The following is an 18,399-nucleotide window of genomic DNA, read 5'->3' on the forward strand; positions in this document are numbered from 1 at the left end:
TTTCAAACCACTGACCTTTCGGTTAGCAGTTGATTGCTTTAACCACTGCACCACCAGGGCTACTGTAAATAGATGCTCAATAAATATTAAATAAATGATGTCTAGGCTTCACATTGCAAATATGGCTTACTTTTACCTAAATTTAAGAGCAACTGTGGAAAAACTTGAAAAGCCCGACACTCCAGCCACCTGCACAGCGCACGTAAACCGCTCTTCCCACGGGGAAGGTGCAACCAGCTGTCCCAGATCTCCTGGACGTAGTGGTCCAGCCCGTCCCTCAGACCTCGGTCGGTGCACGCCCACAGTCTGTGCCTCGGTTTTAATTTCAGTCTGAGAGAAGAGAACACAAGCCTAGCCAAAAGGAGGTCCTTGGTCTGAGAACAGAAATCGTGAGTCACAGATTTGGGGGCTCGGACTCATGCGAAGCGGGAAGCGTGGCTGTGCGTGGGCGCAGGGTGGAGTATGCTGCCTACCAGGATGAGGAGGACTGCTTAAAAACCGCAGCCCTTCTCTCCTGCGGCGGCTCCCCTGAAAATAACCCCGTTCCTCCTCTCTCGCGCGCCCGGCCCGGGCGTCTATCAGCGCGCCCCGAGAGTCCGGGAGGGGCGGCGCTCGCGCTCCACGTCGCCGCCCCTGCGGCCACATCACCAAGCTCCCGCTTCCCCCTCGGGCCGCAGCGCGGCTGCGCCTGCGCGGAGCTGCCACGCGGGGGCGGGGCGGCGGGGAGCCAGGCGGCCGCAGGCGCCGGCTCTCGGGCTGTCAGCGCGGGGCCGCGCGGGTGTGAGGAGTGGCGCGAGCTGGAGGGAGTCGCGGACCGGAGCTGCCGCCTGCCGCCGCCGCCGGCGCCTGGGGACTAGGTGAATGCCCCTTCCACTCTCCGCCCCGGGTGCCTCCGCCTGTCTGAGGAGATAGGGTCTCCTCTCCTCACACCGGCCGCTGCTGCCGCTCTTCGCGACAGGTGATAATGGAGGGGAAGCCTCGGCACTGGCCGCGGCGCCGGGGTCGGGCGCATCCCAGGTCATGGAGGGAGGCGCGGCCGGAATCTCCGGCTCCGGACCCTGCGGCGAGGGCGCGGACGGGGCCGGAGCGGCGGGCCTAGCGGGGGCGGCCGTGCGGCGTGGCCCCTCGCGCGCCGCGCCCGCCGGAGCCGCTGAGGGCGCGCCGAGGCCGCCGCGGGGCCCCCGCCGGGCAGCGCCAGAGCCCGGCCCGCGGCGCCTGCCCCACCGCGGGCGCAGGGGGAGGCTGGCCCAGGGCGGCCGCGGCGAAGCCGGGCAGCTGCGGGTGGGTCGGTCCCGGCCCCGGAGACTAGGTCAGACAGCGGGCGGCGGCGGCGTGATGGGTGGAAGGTGAGCGGGAGCGGAGATGCTGGGAGGCAGGCTGGGCACACCCACATCACTGCTCCCGGGCTCGGCACTTGCCCGTCGCCGTGCTCTTTCTTTTCTTTATATATGTGAGGTACATCGCAATAAAAAAACCCAAATTGTTGGTGAGTGGAGAGTACTTACATGTATTAAAAAAAAAAAAGCCCATCCCCGTGGAGTCAATTCCGACTCATAGCGACCCTATAGACCAGAGTCGAACTGCCCTATGTGGTTTCCAGGGAGTGCCTGGTGGATTCGAACTGCCAGCCTTTTGATTAGCAGCTGTAGCACTTAACCACGACGCCACCAGGCTTTCCATACGTGTATGTATGTACTACATAAATACATTTATATATATGTGTGTATATGTATACGCAAGCTTTCTGTAAATCATCAGTTTTTCAAATTGAGTTATATTTCACATACCATAAAATTTATGAAAGTGTACAATCCAGTGGTTTTTAGTGAATTCACAGTTTTGCAACCATCACCACTGTTTAATTCCAGAACATTTTCATTACCCCCAAAGAATCCCTGTACCCATTAGCAGTCTCTCCCCATTCTCCCCTTAGGCTAACCCCTGGCTACTACAGTGCATTGCCTGTCTCTATGGATCTGCCTGTTCTTGACATTTCATGTAAATAGAATCATACAGTATGTGGCTTTTTGTGTCTGACTTCTTTCACATAGCATGTTTTCAGGTCATCCATGTTGTACTTACATCGGTACTGAATTATTTCTTGTGGCTAAATATTCCATTGTATGTTGTTGTTGTTAGTTGCTGTTGATTCCAACTCATGACCCTGTGTGCAGAGTAGAACTGCTCCATAGGGTTTCCAAGGCTGTGATCTTTTGTAAGCACATCGCTAGACCTGTCTTCTGAAGTGACCCTGGGTAGGTTTGAATCTCCAACCTTTCGGCTAGTAGTCAAGGACTTAACCGTTTGTGCCGTCCAAGGACTCCATTGTATGAGTATACCACAGTATCGTTTTGTTTATCCATTCATCAGTTGATGGGCATTTGAGTTATTTCCATTTTTTGGCTATTATGAATAATGCTACTGTGAACACTGAGGAACAAGTCTTTGGGTGGACATGTTTTCAGTTCTTTTGGGTATATATATCTAAGAGTGGAATTGCTCTATGTTTAACTTTTTGAGTAACTGCCAAACCATTTCCCAGGTGGCTGCTCCATTTTACATTATCACCAGCAATATATGTATGAGAGTTCCGGTTTCTCCACATCCTTGTCAACACTTATTGTCTATTGGCTATTTTTTTAATTTTGTTTTTTACTATTGTCAGCTATTTTTTATTATAGGCATCATACTGGGTATGAAGTGGCATCTCATTGTGGTTTGATTTGCATTTCCTTAATGACTAATGATGTTAAGCATCTTTTCATTTGCTGACCATTTGTATATCTTCTTTGGAGAAACATTTGTTCACATCCTTTAGCCATATTTTAATTGGGTTATTTGTTTTTTTGTTGTTGAGTTGTATTTTAATTTATAGAAAGAAATTTTAGGTTTTGGGGCTGGCACTGACTAAAAAAGCCAACCAACCTGATACCAAAACAATGTAATTGCTTATACTTGGGTAGAGGCTGAATAAGTGTTGTATAAATATTTCAGAATACTCTATGTGTTAATTCTTAGGCATGTTTGTGCCCCTTTCCCTTTTCTGGTGTTTTGCGAAAAGCAGCAAAGATGAGTTCCAAATCAGAATCGAGGGAGACTACACAGAGGTGGCATTTTTATATATGCCATGTTTAGATTGTGAAGTCCCTGTTATACTTTAATTACAAATAATTTGTATTAATGGCCAGCTAAACAAACTATCAAAAAAAATGGCAAGCAGAAATCATTAAAAATTTTATGTGCTCAAGCACAGTGGAGGATCTTATTTTCCCAAGTTTGTGTAGTCTATCACAATTACGGTCATATGTGGGTGGTGAATGAATATATTTGATGGCATTGAGATTAAAACCCACTGACAGCTGAACGAATGTTGTTACGCTTATTTCATTGGTTAGTTTCTGAGTGGGAGTCCCTGAGTGGTGCACATGGTTAAGCACTTGGCTACTAATCAAAAGTTTGGAGGTTCAAACCCACCCAGAGGCACCTTAGAACAAAGGCCTGGCAGTCTGCTTCTGAAAGGTCACAGCCATGAAAACCCTATGGAGCAGTTCTCGACTCTGCACCTATGGGGCCACTATGAGTTGGAATCAACTTGACAACAATTATTATTTTTAAATTTCTGATGGTACAGCTACTCAGCATTAGGCTTCAGGACTTAAGTAGCAGAAGCCACAGAAAAAGACATGATATCTATCAACCAGAAGAGGCCATAACCAGTTTAGACCAGCCCCAGGTGCTTCTACTTAAAAACCTTACTTAACTGGTATTTTCCAAACCCACATTCTCTTGAGATTTCATCATTGTAAAGCTAAGAACCCTCGCATCTATTACAAAGAAAAGAAGGAACTTGTGGCCCATTTACTATCTCCACTCCCTCCCTCAAAAGAATCTGCCTTGCTTAAATGAAAACTTTCCAAAACCCAGTCTTTTCCCCCGCCTCCCCCCCCCCGCCCCCAACTGTTGTTGTTTGGTGCTGTTAAGTCCATTTCCAACTCATATTGACTCCATGTGACAGGGTAGTAGAACTGCCCCATAGGGTTTCCTAGACTGTAGTTTTTACAGGGGACTGGGCAGTGTTACGTTCTGTTGTATATAGGGTCACTATGAGTCGGAATCAACTTGATGGCACCTAACAACAATCTTTACAGGGGCAGATCACCAAGTCTTTCCCCCTCAGAGCTGCTGGGTGGGTTCTGTCAGGTTTTTGGTTAGCAGGCAAGTGGTTAACCGTTGTGCCACCAGGGCTCTTTTTTACTCCAGCTAACTTCCTCAAAGCTTCTTATAAAAGGACATTGCTGTCTTTCTCAAATTGAAGTCTTTGGTATCTCCTCTTGAGTGCCAGACTTCTTTGCTGCAGCAGTTTGGTACTTTGAAATAAAATCTTTTTAAAAATTTTCTAACCTGACCCCAGAGTCTGTGATTTAACACACTTGCTTCCCAGGAGTTCAAGATAATTTTTGCATCAGTCTAATCTGACTGTTTAAAAACATACTGCCAAATATCAGAAACATACTAGAAAATAAAATTAAAGATTTCCAAATGGAAATGATGGATAAGCAACTGATTAAAAGTGTGTGAAGAGTCTAATTCTGTTCTTCAACTAATAAATTATAAAGTGATGGAAATATTATTCACCACTTTTATGCCTTGCTGCCATCAGTTGTAGAATGAGGCTATTTCATTATATAACCTAAGTGTGCTTTTGTTTTGTTTTAGCTAATGAAATGACTATCAAGCATAATGAAAATATAAGGAGCCCTGGTTGCACAGTGGTTAAACTCTAGGCTGCTAGGTGATTCGCACCCACCAGCAGCTCCACAGGAGGAACATGTGGCAGTCTACTTCTGTAAAGATTATAGCTCTTCCTGAGTTGACCTTCTCTGGCCCTGGAGTTCTTAGTACCATTTATTCAGAAGGACTGTAAGTAGGGGGCAGTGAAAAGTGGGGGCAACTCTGAAAAGATGATTGTTTGGAAATGCGGGTCATAGTTGACCTGCCTCTGTTATAGAGGAGTTGTAGGCACCCTTCATCATCTCTCTGAAGTTACTGTAGTTAAATTTACTTAACTTGAAAATATATAGAAATAACTCATAAACATATATGGAATTATGGTAAAACTTGTGAAAGCTGGAACCTGTGTAAGGTGAACCTGTCAGAGAAGGAAAATAGTATTTTCCACTAATAGAGAGGGATAGAAGAGCCTTAAGACTGCACCCTTTTGAAGGTGGAAAACTTGTGAGACCTGGAGAAACAAGGCAGCCCTGTCAAAGTTTTGGCTCTCACAGGTTTCAGTGTATCTCCATTAGGGCTCAAGGGCTAGGACTGTTAGTTATCCTATTTTAATGTGAATGGATTTAATCTTTCCCCCTGATAAGCTGCACTGAGGAAATAGGAGTTTTGACTGGTGGTCGGATAAAAAATGATAGGAGAGGTAAATAATATGGGATCATGAAACATTTTGGAGGTTTGAGTAAAACTTGCCCTATTTTTGAAAGTGTGTGTGTTGAAATGGAGATCTTTAGACAGTATGAGGGGTCTGGAAAATGGGAAAAGGAAAGCAAGAATGAGAAACTATTTGGAAGGGAAGTTGTAGAATATGGAGGCAGAACTTATTTAGACATTTTGACTAAGGAAAGTGTCTAAATAAGAAACGTGGAGGAACCCTCCGTCATTCTGTCCCTCTTCCCTTTGCCTCTCCTTGCTCCTTCACGCTGCCTTTTCTCCTGGAGCGCAGAGATCAGACTGATTACTACTGCTGATGCTGAATGAAGCTTTTCAGTGTGCTAATTATACCCTTTCTCTCTCCAGATTCTAATTAAATTGAGATCACATTCAAGAAGCCAGATGAGGATTAAAATGCTCTTTAAAAAAAACTATTAAAATAATAGTTCAGTTTTCATTTCTGGTAAAGCTGAATTGGAGAACTCAGCTTAGATCAATACTTAATCTGTTCCTTCTTAATTAACCTATCTAGATGAAATCATTGAAAACAGAACAAAACCAGTTGTCATCGAGTTAACGCTGACTAATGGTGGCCCCATGTGTGTCAGAGTAGATCTGTACTCCATAGGGCACATGGCTGGTATTTTTCAGAAGTAGTTTTAGATGGCTAAGCCTTTCTTCCAAGACACCTCTTTTGGTTAGCAGCCAAGTATGTTAACCACTGGCATTACTCAGAAAACCTATTGCTGTCAAGTCAGTTCTCACTCATAGTAACCCTATAGGACGGAGTAGAACTGCCCCATAGGATTTCTAAGGAGTAAGCTGGTGGATTTTGAACTGCCAGCCTTTTGGTTGGTAGCCAGATGATTAATCGCTGCAGCACTAGGGCCAGTCAGGGACAGATAGAACTGTAGCACCTGAAAAAAGGCAGGTTTCCTCTGCAAGGGAGAGAAAGTCCTGTGCCAGGAAGCTTTTCTCACAGAAGTTGGAATGGAAAGGAAAACTTCCTTTCTTGAGGGCGTGCAAGTCCAAGAGCCAGTCAGAGCCTAGGGGTGGGGCCTGTTGGGAACATTGACCTTTATCCCTATCTTAGCAATTAGATAAGTCACTTTCCTGTAGGAGGAACTTGTGACTGAAGTGGAGAGAAAGCAGCCCTTTAATCCTGTTTTCTCCTACTTAGAAGAGTGAAAGTTCCATTGGCATTGTGGAGAGGAAAATAAGCAGCTGTTCTCCGTGTCAAGTCTGTTGTGGGTAATAGGGTTTTGTCGGCTCACCTAGAACTTAATCACCGTTTATAAAATTGGAACTGCGAATGTAGTTCTTAGAAATACTAAACCTCAACATTTCCATACCTTTTTTACTCAACAAATATTGGTACAGTTAATGTGCTTAAGTGCTAACCAAAAGGTTGGAGGTTTGAGCCCACCCAAAGGCACCTTGGAAGAAAGGCCTGGTGATCTACTTCTGAAAAATCAACCACTGAAAACCCTATGGAGCACAGTTCTACTCTGACACACATGGAGTCGCCATGAGTCAAAGTCGACTTGAAAGCAACTGGTAATGAATATGTATCACGCACCAAGGATTCAGTGATGAATTGGTCCTTGCTCTCATGAAGTTTATAGCCTAGAAAGCAGGGCTTTGAACTGGTTCATTTCAGATCGAATCCCTACTGAGAATTTGCATTTCCACATCTTAGCAGGAAACCCTGGTGGCATAGTGGTTAAGAGCTACAGCTGCCAACCAAAAGGCTGGCAGTTCGAATCCACCAGGCGCTTCTTGCAGGCTCTATGGGGCGCTTCTATTCTGTCCTGTAGAATCGCTATGAGTCGAAATTGACTTGATGGCAATGGGTTTTATGGACATCTTAGCAGGGGTTTGAACTGGAATGAACCAGTTGGAAACCCTGCTAGAAAGACAATTAGTATAAGTATAGTTTTAGTAGAGCATGAGAAGTGTTAGAAAGTCTAGGGTGCTCTGAGACCACAGAGGAGGAAGTAATCTAAGAGGCCAGGGGAAGTGGTAAGCTGAGATCGTCAAGTAGAAGAGGGAGCAGTCAGGCAAAAGGGGAGGGTAAGGATGTGCAAGTGAGTTCCATACCAAAAGAAAATCTGGAACAGCCAAGAATTGGGAGAGGATGTGGTACATTACTTTTCAAACTATGGGCACCTACTAGTGGATTGTGACCAGAGTATTTTTTTGTTATTATTAACTTTTATTGAGCTTCAAGTGAACATTTAGAAATCAAGTTAGACTGTCGCATTTAAGTTTATATACACCTTACTCCGTACTCCCACTTGCTCTCCCCCTAATGAGTCAGCCCTTCTAGTCCTTTCTTTCGTGACAATTTTGCCAGCTTCCAACTCTCTCTATCCTCCCATCCCCCCTCCAGACAGGAGATGCCAACACAGTCTCAAGTGACCACTTGATATAATTAGCTCACTCTTCATCAGCATCTCTCACCTACCCACTGTCCAGTCCCTTTCATGTCTGATGAGTTGTCTTCGGGGATGGTTCCTGTCCTGTGCCAACAGAAGGTTTGGGGACCATGACCGCCGGGATTCCTCTAGTCTCAGTCAGACCATTAAGTATGGTCTTTTTATACGAATTTGGGGTCTGCATCCCACTGATCTCCTCCTCCCTCAGGGGTTCTCTGTTGCGCTCCCTGTCAGGGCAGTTGTCGGTTGTGGCCAGGCACCAACTAGTTCTTCTGGTCTCAGGATGATGTAGGTCTCTGGTTCATGTGGCCCTTTCTCTTAGTTGTCATGTGACCTTGGTGTTCTTCATTCTGCTTTGCTCCAGGTGGGTTGAGACCAATTGATGCATCTTAGATGGCCGCTTGTTAGCATTTAAGACCCCAGACGCCACATTTCAAAGTGGGATGCAGAATGTTTTCATAATAGAATTATTTTGCCAATTGACTTAGAAGTCTCTTTAAACCATGTGACCAGAGTATTTTAAAAAAGAAATAAAATATAAGAGTGGGTCACACATATATATTTGTTTACTAGATTGAGATTTACAAAGTTTGAAAATCTTTTCAATAGAGGGACAGAGAAAAAGTCCAGTATGGACAGAGCCAGGAGCCTTCTGTAGGTGAGGCTGTGATTATGAAAGATTGCCAGTCAGCGCACTTCAAATGCAGCCACCACCTGTCTGTCAGTGGAAGCTTACATATTGTTTTGATGCCAAACAGGTTTCAGTGGAGCTTCCAGACTTAGAAAGACTAGGAAGAAAGGCCTGGCAATCTACTTTCAAAAAATCAGCCATTGCAAACTGTATGAATCACAGTGGAGGATCCTGTTGCGCATGGGGTCAGCAGAAGTCGGGCCAGTTTGACAGCTAACAACAAGCTAAACTTCTTAAAAATTTTGGATTTCTCTTAGGGGAAATGAGAAGCCTTCGAAAAGTTTTAAACAGGGACTGATCAGATTCCTATTTTCTAAAGATCCCTTTGGGTGCCAAGTCTTTCTCTTAATTCAAATATAAACTTCAGTTCCTTAGCCCAGTGTTACAGGTATTCCAAAATCTGGTTCTAGTCTATTGCTTCAAAAGAATTTTTCCACTATTTTTGTTATTGGAACCATTCTTGATTGCTTAAGTGCCTTTGCACCAAGGCTGAAAGCTGCATGACAGCAGATCTTGCTTCTTTCTTGTCTACGTAGAATCTCTGGCATCTGGCATAGTTCCTGGTACACAGGAGCGACTAAGCAAATCTTGGTTAATAGACTCTAAATACCCTTAATATTAGTTGGTACTTTGTAGAACTGTTACATAGAAGTGGAATATGATTGACATTTCTAGTAACATTTGCTTTTGGAAAAGGAATAAGTTTTTATTAGAAATTCTTTTTCTCGGTATCATGTTAGTGATACAACCACATTCAATTATTTAAAAGGTAATTTTTTTAAAAGCTCTTTTTTTTTTTTTTTAAAAGAGTCTGTTATGTTTTATTAAAACAATGGCGTGATTTCCTCCAGCTAAAGAAAAAGAACAACAGTTGGTGATTTGGGTATTTCTCTTCCCAAGGATTACAGCATAGTGACACAGACTGCTCACAGGAGCAGGCAATTCAGCAATCATTTATAGTGTGTGTGAACTACAGGCATTCTCTGAGCACTCACCAAAAGGTAGTCTTAGAAAGATGGCTGGGGACAAAGAGAATAAATTAGATTAAAATATCAATCATGTGAGCTTAATGGACAGTCACCAGAAAATAGACTTTGGTCTTAGAAGAAGTAAAAATAAGGCATCCATATACCCCCAAAAACTTACAAATAAGAACTTAATGATGTCAGTTTGTTGTCAGAGAATGATTATACTGTCACAGAAACTATGACTTCACAGACTTGAATTGTGAAACACAACCGTGAAGGAAAAATTCTTTCAGTGGATGGTTCTGATAAGTGGCAAGGAAGGTTGTGAAAAATTCATGAGAGGCAGATGGATTTGCAGTTCTGATTCAACTTTTTCTTTAATACATTTGTAAGACATGCGGACACTTTGCCAATTAGTTTCATAAATTAGGTTTTTATATGCCTTAAACTAGAATGCTAGAATCAAATTTTGCTAATATAGGATGGCTTTTTTTAAACAATAGTTACTGAGTTTTATATTTTAATCTTCTATGGGGTCCTATTTTAAGCAGTACATTGTGGAACTTGAAATGAAACTATTAACCTTTATAAGTTTATCTTAAGGAAGTGATTCCAAATGTGGGAAGGCATTACGCACAAAGATGTTCATTTTCATTGCGATGTAATTTAGTGAAGAAAATGCCCAGCTATAGGGGAAGGATTCATTAAAATGTGGCACTCCACTTAAAGAGAGGTTACCGTTAACAGTCTTCTTTTAGAGCAATGGTTTCTTCTTATTAATTTTTTAATTAAAAAGTACTCAATGTAAACAAAAGCTCAAACAATATAAAAAATATAGGACTAAAAAAAGTAAAATTGTATTTCAGATCTTATCCCACTTTCTGCCCTGAGCCACCCTGTTCTCCAGAGGTAAATGCTGTGAGCACTTTGGAGTCTGTCCTTCCAGACTTTTTTCTAACCTACTGGTTTTCAAATGGCGCCCTCATGGCACAGTGGGTAAGTATTCAGCTGCTGACCAAAAGGTTGGCAGTTTGAATCCACCAGCTGCTCCTTGAAAACCCTATGAGACAGTTCTACCCTGTTCTCAGAAATGGGTTTTTGTTTGTTTTTTTTCAAGCTGTGTTCCAAGGAGGGGTTTCACCATCTTCTCAAGTTGGGTAAGGTGGGGGCTGAGTGAATGGGAACCAGGGTGCTTCAACTGGGACTGCTTTGCTTTTATCTGTTTAATATATTGGGATTTCACATCAGGTTTAATTTAATGTAGAGTGCCTCTATATTAAACATATATGTTTAAAAACAACTAGTCTAATTTAGGAAATGAAATCTTAAGACCCCTTGCCGGAATTTCAGGTCTTCCCAGTTTACCATCTTGCTCATTAGCCATTTGACCTTATAGTTAGACTATACATTTTCCTGTCAGTTCTCTGCCTGGTTACTGTTCACCTTTTTGGAGTGGACTTCTCTTTTTTCCATTTTCCTAAATCTTACCAGATCTTTAAGGCTCACCTCATCATCCATCCATTCATCCCTTCTTTTAACATGCATTTGTTAGACACCTACATTTTGATAGTTATTGGGGAATTAAAAGTGAATATCAAAACCAAACTCATAGTTACCGAGTCGATTCTGACCCATGAAGACCCCATGTGTGCAAAGTAGAACTACTCTATAGAGCTTTCAAGGCTGTGACCTTTTGAAAGGAGATTGCCAGGCTTTCTTCCGAAGAGCCTCTGGGTAGGTTCAAACCACCAATCTTTTGGTTAGTAATTGAGTGCTTAAACATTTGCACCACACAGGGACTCCACAACGTGAATAAGATGTTTAAATTTGTATCAGCTAACTTGTAGTCTCATAAAGGGTGGCCTCCAATAATGTATTATAAAGTAAGCGCATTACAGGGGAAAGGTATAAAATTATAAGTGGTTTCTTTGTCTTTTCCTTTGGCATTTATAAAAAAAGACATGATTGTGTTTTTGGGTCTTTAGCATAGTTACTCATTTATTATTTGAGTAATAGAAGATACAGCAGAGATGTAGAGTTCACTTGTAAATCAGGGTTGAGGCCTAGGAAGGAGCTATTTTCATTCTTGAGCAATTAACTATGTTGAAAAATAATTTGAATCCAGTTTACTAGGTTCCATGGGGAGGAAGCACAGGAACCCCAGTCTTATCGTCTTCATAAACTTACTGTGCTGTAGAAGGATCATAAGACGGAGAATGCCTTCAGTGGCTTTCTTACCACTAGTGGGCTAGTCAGAAAGTCATGAATTCAAGTCTTATGTCTTTATCTTACTAACTTCATAACTTTGGGCATGTGACTTAACCTTTCAGAGCCACAGTTTCCTCAAGTGTAAAGTATGAACATGCCTATCTCCTAAGTTTTTAAAAAATTAGGAGAGATTAGATTACCTATAAGTGAAGGCTAGCCTTTCTGCTTTAAGTGGTATCGATGGTATATAGAATGGGTGGTTATTCTCCTTTCCTTTGGTTTTAAGTTTTTAAATAATTTTGAGGACTTATTGGTCAGGGTTGAGCTCTTTGGAGAAAAGTTTTTGTTTGCTTGTTTTAGTTGGAGAGTGGCTTTTTAGGAAGTAATTCATATTTCTGGAAAGGTAAGTATAAACTGTATGAGACTAATAGGGCCAAAGAAACATTTAATGGGAAAGGAAATGTTTTTTCATCATTATCCAATTTATCCTACTGGAACTTAATGAAAGCAGGCTGTTATATCTATGATCAAGAAAACAAAACTAATAGCAATCTCCAGAGTCCAAAACCTGCCCTGCTATTTTCTTTATTATATCTGCCACTTTCCTCCATCTTTTAGATGCTAAACAATTAATAAGGAATTTTATAGTAATATTCTCCTTCTTTTGAAAACCTGTCAGAAAACTCTGTACTCTAGCATTTCTAGATAAGGGTTTAAAAATGACCTGAGGCAGAATCATGTAGAATTCTGTCTTTCTAATGCTTCATGTTCTGATTGAGTAGACTTACTTCTCTAGTCTAGAGTAAACCCTGTAGTATGGTTTATGATTGTTTTATTTATAAATTGTGGAAATGTTATTCAGATGTCTGTTTTTAAAAATAAAAAATAGATACTTCAATTTAACAACAATATTAGAACTAGTTCCATTCCAGCGTTCACTTCCTCTCTTCCTTTTAAAACATTGTGGTTTCCTGAAGACCCATGTTGTTCAGGATAAATATGTACTGTTTAGTGTTTGTTTATATATACTGGTCAGTATATGTATGTATATATATTTTTTAATTTAATTGCCTGCATGCTATCAAGTATCATATGTATGTACAGTATGTATGTATAAACGGTGTAGTGGTTAAGAGCTACAGCTGCCAACCAAGAGGTTGGCAGTTTGAATCCACCAGACGCTCCTTGGAAACTCTATGGAGCAGTTCTCCTCTCTCCTATAGGGTCGCTATGAGTTGGAGTCAACTCAACAGCAATAAGTTTGGGTTTTTTTTGGTTCATATATATATACAGTAGTTGATAGCATACTGACAATTTAATTGAATGAAAAGTATGATGGGTTGAGTTGTACAAAATGTGAATATTAAACTCTAGTTTAATAAACAGTTGATCTGAAAATTATGAGCCAGCAATAATGTTCTTGTGATGGTGTGGCATAGTTTATGCCCGCTCAGAGGATAAAGAGGTAGGAAGTTAGGTAGTCAATCTTTTTTTTTTTTTTTTTAATAATTTTTATTGTGCTTTAAGTGAAATTTTACAAATCAAGTCAGTCTCTCACACAAAAACCCACATACACCTTGCTATACACTCCCGATTACTCTCCCCCTAATGAGACAGCCCACTCTGTCCCCCTACTCTCTCTTTTTGTGTCCATTTTGCCAGCTTCTAACCCCCTCTACCCTCTCATCTCCCCTCCAGGCAGGAGATGCCAAAATAGTCTCAAGTGTCCACCCGATCCAAGAAGCTCACTCCTCACCAGCACCCCTCTCCAATGCATTGTCCAGTCCAAACCATGTCTGAAGAGTTGGCTTCGGGAATGGTTCCTGTCCTGGGGCAACAGAAGGTCTGGGGGCCATGACCACCAGGGTCCTTCTAGTCTCAGTCAGACCATTAAGTCTGGTCTTATGAGAATTTGGGGTCTGCATCCCACTGCTGTCCTGCTCCCTCAGGGGTTCTCTGTTGTGTTCCCTGTCAGGGCTGTCATCGGTTGTAGCTGGGCACCATCTAGTTCTTCTGGTCTCAGGATGATGTAGTCTCTGATTTGTGTGGCCCTTTCTGTCTCTTGGGCTCATAATTACCTTGTGTCCTTGGTGTTCTTCATTCTCCTTTGATCAAGGTGGGTTGAGACCAATTGATGCATCTTAGATGGCTGCTTGCTAGCGTTTAAGACCCCAGATGCCACTCTTCAAAGTGGGATGCAGAATGTTTTCTTAATAGATTTTATTATGCCAGTTGACTTAGATGTCCCCTGAAACCATGGCCCCCAAATCCCTGCCCCTGCTACGCTGGCTTTCGAAGCATTCAGTTTATTCAGGGAACTTCTTTGCTTTTGGTTTAGTCCAATTGTGCTGACCTCCCCTGTATTGTGTGCTGTCTTTCCCTTCACCTAAAGTAGTTCTTATCTACCATCTAATTAGTAAATGCCCCTCGTCCACCCTCCCTCCCTCCCCCATCTCGTAACCACAAAAGAATGTTTTCTTCTCAGTTTAAACTATTTCTCAAGTTCTTATAATAGTGGCCTAATATAAAGTTTGTCCTTCTGCAACTGACTAATGTCACTCAGCATAATGCCTTCCAGGTTCCTCCATGTTATGAAATGTTTCACAGATTCCTCACTGTTCTCTATCGATGCCTAGTATTCCATTGTGTGAGTATACCATAATTTATTTCTCCATTCATCCGTTGATGGGCACCTTGGTTGCTTCCATGCTTTTGCTATTGTAAAGAGTGCTGCAGTAAACATGGGTGTGCATCTATCTGTTCGTGTAAAGGCTCTTATTTCTCTAGGATATATTCCAAGGAGTGGGATTGCTGGATCATATGGTAGTTCTATTTCTAGCTTTTTAAGGAAGCACCGAATCGATTTCCAAAGTGGTTGTACCATTTGACATTCCCATCAGCAGTGTATGAGTGTTCCAGTCTCTGCATAGCCTCTCCAACATTTATTATTTTGTGTTTTTTGGATCAGTGCCAGCCTTGTTGGAGTGAGGTTGTGTATCTTTTATAAAAACATTTAATGATGATGATGATGATGATATTCCCATTGCTATCAAGTTGATTCCGACTTAGAGTGGCCCTATAGGACAGAGTAGAACTGCCACATAAGGTTTCCAAAGCTGTAAATGTTACAGAAGCAGACTGCCACATCTTCCCCCTGTGGAGTGGCTGGGGGGTTCCAACCGCCAAGCTTTTCATTAGCAGCTAGGCACTTAGCAACTGTACCACCAGGGCTCCTGATGACAGTATTAGCTGCCATTTATTGACAACTCAGTGTACTGTTCTGAGAATTTTACGTGTATTATTTAATCCTCATCATACCATTGTAAGGGAAGTACTTTTTTAGGAGTAAACTGGAATGTAGAGGCATATGGCCTACAGCTAATGAAAGCTGGAATTTCAGGTTTTAAGCCAAAGCAATTTGACTCTGAGCCCAAGTTCTTAACAACTATCAATGTTAGTGTGTTGACTCTTCTTGACATTTAATTTTTAGGAAGCAAATTGTCTCTCTTAATTGAAATGTGAAGATTTGCCGAATAAGTCACTTGAAATTTCCCTATAAAATCACTCAATTTGAATTATGTTATTGAGTTATTCACCTAATGAAAGCTTAGTAAATATCTCACTAATCTTTTGCCAGTGATTCCACATGAATAATACAACTTTGAATAGGTAGTTGATATCCTTCTTTTAAAAGTGTACCTGACAGAAATCTGAAACTCAGGTGTGGGATTTTGGTAATGCATAGATTTCATAACCTGAGTTTAAACTCTTATTCTGTAAAACAAAAACCTGCTCCTTTCTCAATTCCTGAGGGCAGTGCTTAACAGGCAGTCTAAGCATATTAGAGGATTAGCAAGGGAGCACCAAAAGATGAGAAAAATTTCTAAAGAATTTCATATTTTACAATAAAAAGCACTGAAATAGGCATTTTGGGGGAAATCAGACCTTTTTGTGACTCTTACAGTTATTGTTTGGTGTTATTTTCATTTCAAATTCTATGTGATAGAGTCCTGGTGGCAGAGTAGTTAAGAGGTATGGCAGCTTACCAAAAGGCTGGCAGTTCTGTTCCACTGGCCGCTCCTTGGAGACCCTGTGGGGCAGTTTTGTTGCTATGGGTCGGAATCAACTTGATGGCAACGGGTTTTGTTTTTTCGGTATGATGGCGGGGTGACCTATCGTAGTCTTTGTAGTAATCTGGTCCTGCCTTGGAGCTTGGTGGGAGAAGGGCTGATGTAGTTATTTTTTCCCCAATCATTTAACAAATATAAGTGAAATAATGGCTATGAAATACAGGCGACAGCAGAATGCAAGTTGTCTGAAAGTGGTTAAGATGTATTATTTGAATGAAGGCTATTGCCTTTTAGTTGTGCTGTGCTTCCTGGGTAATGCGTGGAGAGGGAGTGATAGGAAAGAAAATAGAAAAAATTTTAGAGCTCTTGGGAGGTTTAGAAATAGAGGAGACAGCATGTAGTTATTAAAAATAACTTTGTAGAATAATATTGGGTAGGAAAATTTTATTGCTCTTTTATAAAATGAAGACAGTAGGTTGCAAACCAATATGAGCCTTTTTCGTTTTTAAAAATGTGTACAGAGACAAGATAATAAAGTCATCGTGTTGTTGTTGTTAGATGCCGTGGAGTCAGTTCCGACTCATAGCGACCCCGTGTACAACAGAATGAAACACTGCCTGGTTCTCTGCCATCCTCAAAATTGTTCTTATGTCAGAGCCCATTGTTGGAGCCACTGTGTCAGTCCCTCTCGTTGAGGATCTTCCTCTTTTTCACCAACGCTTTACCAAGCATGTCTTCCTCCAGGGACTGGTCCCTCCTGATAACAAGTCCACAGTATGTGAGACGAAGTCTTGCCATGCTTGTTTCTAATGAGCATTCTCGCTGTACTTTTTCCAAGACAGATTTGTTTGTTCTTCTGGCAGCCCGTGTTAACTCAGCATATATACCAATATATCTTCAGTGATTATCTCTGGATGATGAAATTGCAGGTAAAACAGTTTTTGTTTTACTTTTGTTTTTTTTTTGTTTGCTTTGATTTTTGCATTGTATACATGCTGCTTCTGTTTAAAATAGAGACAGAATAAAAAACTCTATCCCAGTGGATGACCCTCAGTGTGGATGGTTTGACACAGTGGCTGCAACAATGGCCTTAAGCATAGCGACAGTTGTGAGGATGGCACAGGACTGAGCTGTGTTTTGTTTTGTTCATAGGGTTGCTATGAGTCGGAATGGACTCGATGCCACCTAACAGCAACAACGTCCCAGTGAATATTAGAAGTACAGTTTCAGATGAGCTGGGAAAGAAAGAAAGTCAAGACTTTTTTCTGGGCAAAGAGCACTATATGACAATGAAATTGGTGTTTGGATAGCTTTGAGGCTAGTTTTAACTTGAACAGGAAGAATTGGGCTCAGAGCCCTCTAGAAAAGCGCCCCCCCTTTTTTCAAATTTAATTTTTTTTAACTGGGCATTTGAATAAAAAAGTGCTCAGCCTTGACCAAAGGGTAGAGGAGAGACTTGATTGCAGGAAATAAAGATACTGAAAGAGTTAGGTCATCATTTCAGTTTGATGCCAAGATGATTGAGTAACATAACACCGTGTACCTGTAATTTACCTAATCTGCATATAGCCTTTTCTAGTGAGTGAGTGGACTTAAACTGACTCCATAGTACAGTGTGCCAGGGAGCACTTTTGAAGGAAAGATAGCTTGGGGAGGTAGACGATCTGGCTCCATTCCCGTGGGTGGTGCCATTGTGAAGGAAGCCCAGAAAGGGAAGGTGGTAGTAAGCCACTACATGAGGAAGACCTCGGCTCTTACAGGAGCTGTCCTGCACTACCTGTTTCATCACCAAGGGAAGGTAATGTCACTCTTGTGGCCTGTTTGCACATGAGGGTGCTGCTTCAACTCTGGAAGAGAGGAAAGAGAAGGACCTGTGGATGAATAGCACCAGTACTCTGAGTAAATATTTTAAATGTGTCCCATAAAAATTATCGGACGTTCTTGGCCTTAGAAATAGAATAAAATGATAACCTAACATGTGGCAAATAATTTTTCCCTTCTCTTAAAAATATTTTGTTTTTCTTTTAAACTTTGACACACTGGCTTTCTGTACCTTAAAATTCTGGAAGCTGTTATTTTTAATTTTTAGTTTAATTATACAAAGAGTCAAGTTGGTCTCAGAAGAGGGTTTGCATTTTAAAAATTGAACTCTAAGAGTATAAGCATGTGTTAAGAGTAAAAGTAGGAAAATATATTTTTGTATGAGTTCTGAATATTAATTTCGACGCATTTGAAATGGTGATGAACTCCAGTTATCTAGTTTCTAAATTTAGGTATTTCGCATATATACGTGCCAGAGAAAACAGTTAAGGAAATGTATTATTTATATTTTATTTTTATGTATACTATCCTGTTACACAAATGTGTTGAATCAGCTGATAAAAACATCCCCTACAAGAAATATCGATTTAAGAAATACAAGTACAAGATCAGTACCAGAGAAAATAAACTAGGAATGTAACGTTTAAGATCAACAAAATGATGGTGAGATTTAAGTTTCAGATGTAATGCTAAGTTTCCTTGCTGCTGAAATAAAAAAGGAGCTCAATCTTTATTAAATAAAAGTAAGAATGCCAGTTTTC

At 41.5% G+C, this 18,399-nt stretch overlaps 1 protein-coding gene across 3 annotated transcripts in view; it reads left to right on the forward strand.

The window, feature by feature from the left end:
- Window positions 1–774: 774 nt before the first annotated feature.
- The window catches only part of SLC41A2 (solute carrier family 41 member 2), a 169,010-nt gene continuing 151,385 nt past the window's right edge, over window positions 775–18,399 (forward strand). Inside the window, exons 1-2 of one of the 3 annotated variants that reach the window (XM_064283672.1) lie at window positions 775–958; window positions 10,406–10,535. The gene's annotated coding sequence lies outside the window, so the exon portion shown is untranslated. Of the gene's footprint in view, window positions 959–10,405; window positions 10,536–16,656; window positions 16,747–18,399 lie in introns of those variants that run through there. The other 2 variants (XM_064283671.1, XM_023539097.2) reach the window with 2 other exon arrangements.

Source organism: Loxodonta africana, chromosome 4, assembly GCF_030014295.1.
Source record: "Loxodonta africana isolate mLoxAfr1 chromosome 4, mLoxAfr1.hap2, whole genome shotgun sequence".
In the NCBI taxonomy this organism is placed as follows: Eukaryota; Metazoa; Chordata; class Mammalia; order Proboscidea; family Elephantidae; genus Loxodonta; species Loxodonta africana.